Genomic DNA, 7,201 nt, shown 5'->3' on the forward strand with positions numbered 1-7,201 from the left:
AGTCCCCAAGGTGACAAGAGGTAGCAGCAGGGTCTATTACCTTTGTCGCAATCACTCACTATTCATTCTTATTTCTAGCACGCTCTTTTGCCTCTCTCACATGTATCCACCTGCTACCTAGGGCTTTCTTCACTCCATCCATCCAACGAAACCTTGGCCTTCCTCTTGTATATCTCCCTTTACCTCTTGCATTCATCACCTTCTTCAGCAGATGACCATTTTCCACTCTCTCTACATGACCAAGCCACCTCAAGACATTCATATCTACTCTAGCTGCTAATTCCTTTCTCACATCCGCTCTTAACCAAACTACTTAGTTTCCAACTCTATCCAGTCAAGTAACGCCAGCCATACTCCTCACACACCTAATCTTAAATACATTTAATTTCTGTCTCTCCATCACTTTCATTCCCCAAAACTTTAATCCATACATCACAGTTGGAACAATCAATTACTAATACAGAAATCTCTTTACATTCACCCCTAATCTTTTCCTCACCACTCTCTTCACTACCCTCAACACTTTACATCCTTCATTCACTCTCTCTCTCTGACTTACATCTCATTCCACTCCACCATTAGCTTCTCGTGCTTCTCATAACTTTACTCTTACCCACATTAACTCTCAATTTCCTTCTCTCACACAACCTTCCAAACTCTGTCACTATTCGACACAGCTGAGTCTGCAACCAATACAGTATTATCCCCAAAAAAACAACTGACTCACCTCCCACTCATGATTACTCTCATTAATCAGTCTCATTCTTCGACTAAACACTTGAGCATTCACCTCCCTCACACCTCCACCAACGAACAAATTGAACAACCATGGCGATATCACACATGCCTCTCTAAGCTTCAATCTCACTGGAAACCACTCACTCACTTCATTTCCTATCCTAACACATGCTTTTACTGCTTATGCATAAACTCCAATTCCATATAACCCCATGATATTCCACATTGCTTTCCTATCAACTCTATTATAAGCTTACTCCAGATTCATAAATACAACAATCTGTTTACGTTCTGCTATATAATTCTTGCATATCTGCCTGACTATAAAAATCTGATCCATACATACCCTACCTCTTCTAAAACTACCCTGCACTTCCCAGATGGCATCCTCAATCTTATCCTTAATCCTAATAACTAACAATCTGCCATACACTTTTCCAACTACATTTAACAAAGTGATACCCGTAGAATTACAACACTATTAACATCTCCCTTACCTTTGTATAGCGAAACAATACAAGCATGCACCCAGTCCACTGGCGCCGTTAACACCATAGAACATATGTTAAACATTCTCACCATCCATTCCAGCAGTCATGCCTCTTCCCTTTATCATCTCAGCCTTATATATATACAGTATATTATATATATATATATATATATATATATATATATATATATATATATATATATATATATATACATATATATATATATATATATATATATGTATATATATATATATATATATATATATATATATATATATACATATATAATATATATATATATATATATATATATATATCTAATATATCTATATATACATATATATATATATATATATATATATATATATATATATATATATATATATATATAAATGTGTATATATATATATATATATATATATATATATATATATATAAATGTGTATATATATATATATATATATATATATATATATATATATATATATATAATCTTCGACACTAGTCATAAAAAAAGGAAATTATATCTGAATTTCCAAATTATAAAACTTTTGGATCCGTAAACAGCTGAATAAAATGTTTTTGGTAGATGCGTAAAGGATGGATTGGAAATAGGAATCTGATACATTTGAGAGGATGATAAAATCTATAAAAGAATTTATAACCCGGAATCATTTCTTAGTAGGTGGAAATGGAAACATTAAAATTTGATCCAATACACACACACACACACACACACACACACATATATATATATATATATATATATATATATATATATATATATATATATATATATATATATATATATATATATATATATATATATATTTTTTTTTTTTTTTTTTTTTTTTTTCTGGGGGGGGGCGCTGTAGATTTGACTTTTGATGTGGAAGACACGTGCTCTTGCTGCAAAATAAACACGTTCAAGATGTATTGAAGTTTTCTATTTCTAAAAATACTGATCTGGTAGATACCAGGGCGTATGTAACAGTAAAAACATACTCAATGTGTAATTTCTGTCTGATACAGTTAGTGATATGGGAATATTTAGCAGAGGTAGATAAACTTATATTCGTCAGGTAACAAATATATGTGGATGTGATTATTGTTAAACGTCGATATTGTTCGGGAATGTCTTTTAGTAAAGAATAATTGTAGTCACACTGGTATTGCAATGCGTAAATATATATTTAGATAGATTTAGAAAGTGAAATATCTATTACTTTGGTAATGCTTCAAACTGAATAATCAAATTATTTCATTTTTCTTTTATTATATCACGTAATGTTGGTCCAAAAAATACCCATACATTTGCAAACATTTCTTCACTGTCTTCCTGTTAGAATGCCAAAAAACTCAAACTCAATCACAGTCTTCCATATTGTCTACACAGATTCCAGAGATTCACATCAGTCATCTTATCCCTTTCTGACACACTACTTTCGTTACATACCAAGATAACAACCGCTACTACAGTACTGCTATGCAAATAGAAAATGCCAATATCAAAATTCTAATATATTGAACGAGAGACCTAACATACCCTGTGGCGAAGAGTATGAAACCTCAGCTGAATTGCAAACGAGTCAATTCTTCCCACGCTAATGGCAACACTTTTTTTTTTTTTTTTTACTTCAGCGGGATATCGGAGAAAGTAAAAATGTGATTTTTTCCTCCAATACAATTTTTAGATATTTTAGAATCAATGGGGAATTCTTTACTTGTACCGTATTAGAGAGGTATTGTATACCACATAAGTAACAAATTTGCCAATAACCATTTAGGATAGGAATAGTTTCATACTCTCCATAATCTTATGTTTTATCATTTAAATTTTTTTTTTAATGTTGTGTAGTATTAATGAGTTTCCCCCTTTAGGTATAGGGAATATTTTATATAATTTTGGTATACCATTAAGAAACTATATATATATTTTTTTTTACTCTGAACACAATTTATATCAACATATTTGTATTTCTTTACAAGTTTGGTGGTTATTACTTCAAGATTTCTTATCTTCGGGAGATCGCTGTTAGGACTTCCCGGCATCATTTTACCAAAATGAACTTTGTGGTTCACTTTTTTCTTGGCTCTTTTCTTGTTAGGGACCAATCTACACGATTCCCCCCCCCCCCCAAAAAAAAAAGGAAACTTGGAAACCACCACACGGGAATATTTTTAACATTCTTGTTTTTCTCCGTGTTTCTCGGTTGGTCCGCCTTAGTAATTATTTGCCAACTCTCAATATTGGTTTTCGTCGTTGATGCTGAACCTTCGTTCAAAAAGAACTCTGTTCAAATTGTTTAAAAAAGAAGAGTACGAGGATGAGCTTTTCTAATTAGAAAAACTAAAAAACAAAGTGAAAAACCAAGAGATTGTTGAGAAGAGGGTAACGAATTACATATACTGTCGTAGAATAAAAAGAGGTTTTTAGCTTTTACATCGTATAGATAATTTCTTTGGATATATGATTTAAAGAATGGAAAGGAGAAAAGACCAGAGCTCAGAAAGAGATGTGTAGTTATATTTACATTCAGTAAAGCGAAGTTTAGCTGTAATTGCGTTTTTCATTCACTAGAAGTAATTATAAGTACCTGAAGTACTTTTTATGAATTGAATGAAAACATTACGTTTGTACATTTGTAAATATGATGTGCTATAAATACAAACCGTATTTTTGTAATCACATGAACTTATTTTTGGAACAGTACTAAACTTTACTGATTAAAATATCAGAGAAGTACGTGAATAATAAATAGTTAATTTTTATTATTACTGAATTACAATTTGGTTGTTTTCAAATGATTATCTATCAGAAAATTATTATTTCTATTTTATCTCTCACGATGAAAAATAAAAGGATAACTTGAACCAGTTTTCCGTGGTGGCTATTTTACATCACAAATGTCGTGGGCGAGTATTTTCAAAGTTACTTTCTACAAAAATCCATAAATAAATAAAAAGATAGTAACAGATTGCATATCCAATTAAATTAATTGATCACAAAGTTTCCAAAAGCTATTACTAAATCCGCAAAGGTCATGCAAATATTACCATATGATTTAATGTAACTTCAAAGGTTTTATTTTGGTATTCATAATTTGAGTGTTTTCGGTATTTCAGTTTTGGATTATAACATACAGTGATAAATAGATAACAAAATAAAGGAAGTTTACCAACCTAAGTAGTCATCTCAATTGAATTATTTCCTTTCAGTTTGTAAATATTTGTGTTAGAGTTGAATTCTATAAATCCCTAAACTGTGGAACTTTTCGAAGTAGTATAACATTATTTTTCTTGATATTAAACAGAAAAAAAAAATTATTCTATGTATAATTATAGTATAAATCAAAATATTTTCAATTTAACACGTTGTTTTACATTGGAGTTATATCTTCATAATCCTATCTCTTTGATCATTCTTTTACTCTCTCTCTCTCTCTCTCTCTCTCTCTCTCTCTCTCTCTCTCTCTCTCTCTCTCTCTCTTGCTTCGTTGAAAATGTAATCATAGAATACACCATCATTAAAATGTTATTCTAGACAGGTTGGAGCGTCGAACGTATTCACCCGTTGGTAAATGACACTTGTGTAGCTTAGTTGACAGATTTATAATTTCAACCCATCGCTCTAACCTACTTTACATTTACATAGAATCATGAGATGACAACTTTCGATTGTTCACGAATATATGTTGCATAATTTCAAAAAGAGAGTTTTTTACAACTTATTTCCAATATAATTTATCTCTCTCTCTCTCTCTCTCTCTCTCTCTCTCTCCTCTCTCTCTCTCTCTCTCTCTCTCTCTCTCTCTCTCTCTCTCTTCTGGCCGTGTAAACGTGTGTATGTAAAAATTTATAGCATACTTATTCTAAAAATATCATGAAAGCATTTAGATTCTCCCCCTTCCCCCGGTAGGGTGAAGGGGGAGTAGTGTCACAGTAATACGAAAATTTAATATAACATAAGCCATCCCCAGTGACGTAAACCATTAGGAAGTAGGTCACCGGGTTCATGACCTGTGATTAAGCCACCCCGACCCTGGAAGAGTTTGTTTGTAAACGACTGGTGTCATGTGGCATGCAAATTGATGATAGACATTTACCCCCAGGTCCAAGCATGAGGGAGGTCGGGAAAGCACTGGGGGATTCGATTTAGGGGGACCTATATTGCAGGAGATGTCAAGTGATAACAGCTACCACCAACCTCCTAGAGGAAGCCACGTATCCCCATACGGCCAGGTGGCTAATATACCTCACCAGTCACTCTTGAAAGCAGGGGGAGCAGAGTTGGGCACGAACACAGTCTAGGTAAGTAACTCACCTGTGGGCGGGAACTATGGTAGTGTACCCTCGTCTCCGCTGGGCTCGCACTACGCCCAAAAGACACTGCGATTATTTAATATATTAACACTCGTTTGCCTAATAACTGTAATGTACAGCACAATTAATATGCGTGCCCCCTCACTCTTGCTTGAATTGATTAAAATTAACGATATAATGTTCAGTTAATGATTCAGAATTGAGACTTGAGAAAAGTGATCCTTTATCGATTGAAGATAATTATTAGCAGTAAAATGCTCTGCTCTTTTATGGCAAATAACTAAGAACCAAATAAATTGTTCTGATAACGACATAACAGTCGTCCGAGTAATATGAAACTGTTTATTCTACATGGAAATTGCGCACGCCACAGTGGTTCATACCCTGGTGAGAGTGGATGCATGTGCGTAGTCGTGTGTTTGCATATCTATCTAAGTATTTAGCGGGTCGCTTACGCATATATATATATATATATATATATATATATATATATATATATATATATATATATATATATATATATATATATATATATATATATATATATATATATATATATATATATATATATATATATATATATATATATATATATATATATATATATCAATTGTTTCTTCACGCTTTTTCGGGACATATGTCATCAGCCGTTATTTATTTTCACTAACTGGTAAAATGTACTTGATATACAAATACATAGTCTATGCAAGGTTACTAATGTTCTTTTATATTTAATGGTGTTTATATGAAATTGAAATAAAAACATAGGATACTTATCAGTAGACAAAGCATTGATAAAATACTATGATTTGGAGAAAACTGCATTCTTTTAAGCAATCACCAAACTTCAAACAGAACACTAAGCACGCCTGAATAAATAGAAATAAGATGTCAAATAAAATATGGAGAGAAATTAACACATTCACTCCCCTGTTCCAAGTCAATGTAGATCTTGCTTTTATTTCTCGCGAAAATTGCAGTTTTGTTCCTCATTATTCTAGAACAGTCAATGAAATTTAAACAGAACACTAAACACACCTGAATAAATAAAAAATAAAAACGTCAAATCAAGAATGCAAGAAATTAACGCAATAATTCACCTGTCCCAAGTCAATGTGGCTCTCTAGAAAATTACACCCTTCTACTGAGTACATGGAAGTTGTTAGTTCTATTTTCTCGAGAAATAGAAGACCAAACTATTTATTCTAAGTATTTAAGGCAATATCCGAACTTGAAACACCAACACAAAGCATACCTGAATGTATAAGAATAAATGTCAAATCAAGAATGCAAGAAACTAACGCAATAAATCATGTGTCCCAAGGCAACGTTGTTCCTACTTTTATTTCTCGAGAGAGTTACACCATTCTAATGTACTCATGGTAACTTCAGCATTTGTTGACGGTAACAAAAGTATTCATGGTCGTCACTTAGCAACTGTCGACAAAATGACAATCCTAACAAAGAAGTGCGTCACCGACAAAGGTAAAGGCCAGTTTGCTCTCAGCGTTTACCGTGTCCAGAAGGTCGAAGAGCTGATTTTTCTTTTTTCGTTTGTCCTCGCGTAAGTGAATCATTTTTATTTGATTGAAGGTATTTACTATCTAAAAACAATCAAGAGTTAAAGTGATTCACTGTTCACACGAGAG

At 32.5% G+C, this 7,201-nt stretch overlaps 1 protein-coding gene across 2 annotated transcripts in view; it reads left to right on the forward strand.

The window, feature by feature from the left end:
- The first annotated feature begins 5,448 nt into the window (after positions 1-5,448).
- LOC137647024 (sodium- and chloride-dependent GABA transporter 1-like) overlaps positions 5,449-7,201 on the forward strand; it is a 24,484-nt gene continuing 22,731 nt past the window's right edge. For both annotated transcript variants that reach the window (XM_068380135.1, XM_068380136.1), the window contains exon 1: positions 5,449-5,540. The gene's annotated coding sequence lies outside the window, so the exon portion shown is untranslated. The remainder of the gene's footprint in view (positions 5,541-7,201) is intronic.

This window comes from Palaemon carinicauda, chromosome 9 (genome assembly GCF_036898095.1).
Source record: "Palaemon carinicauda isolate YSFRI2023 chromosome 9, ASM3689809v2, whole genome shotgun sequence".
NCBI classification, from domain to species: domain Eukaryota; kingdom Metazoa; phylum Arthropoda; class Malacostraca; order Decapoda; family Palaemonidae; genus Palaemon; species Palaemon carinicauda.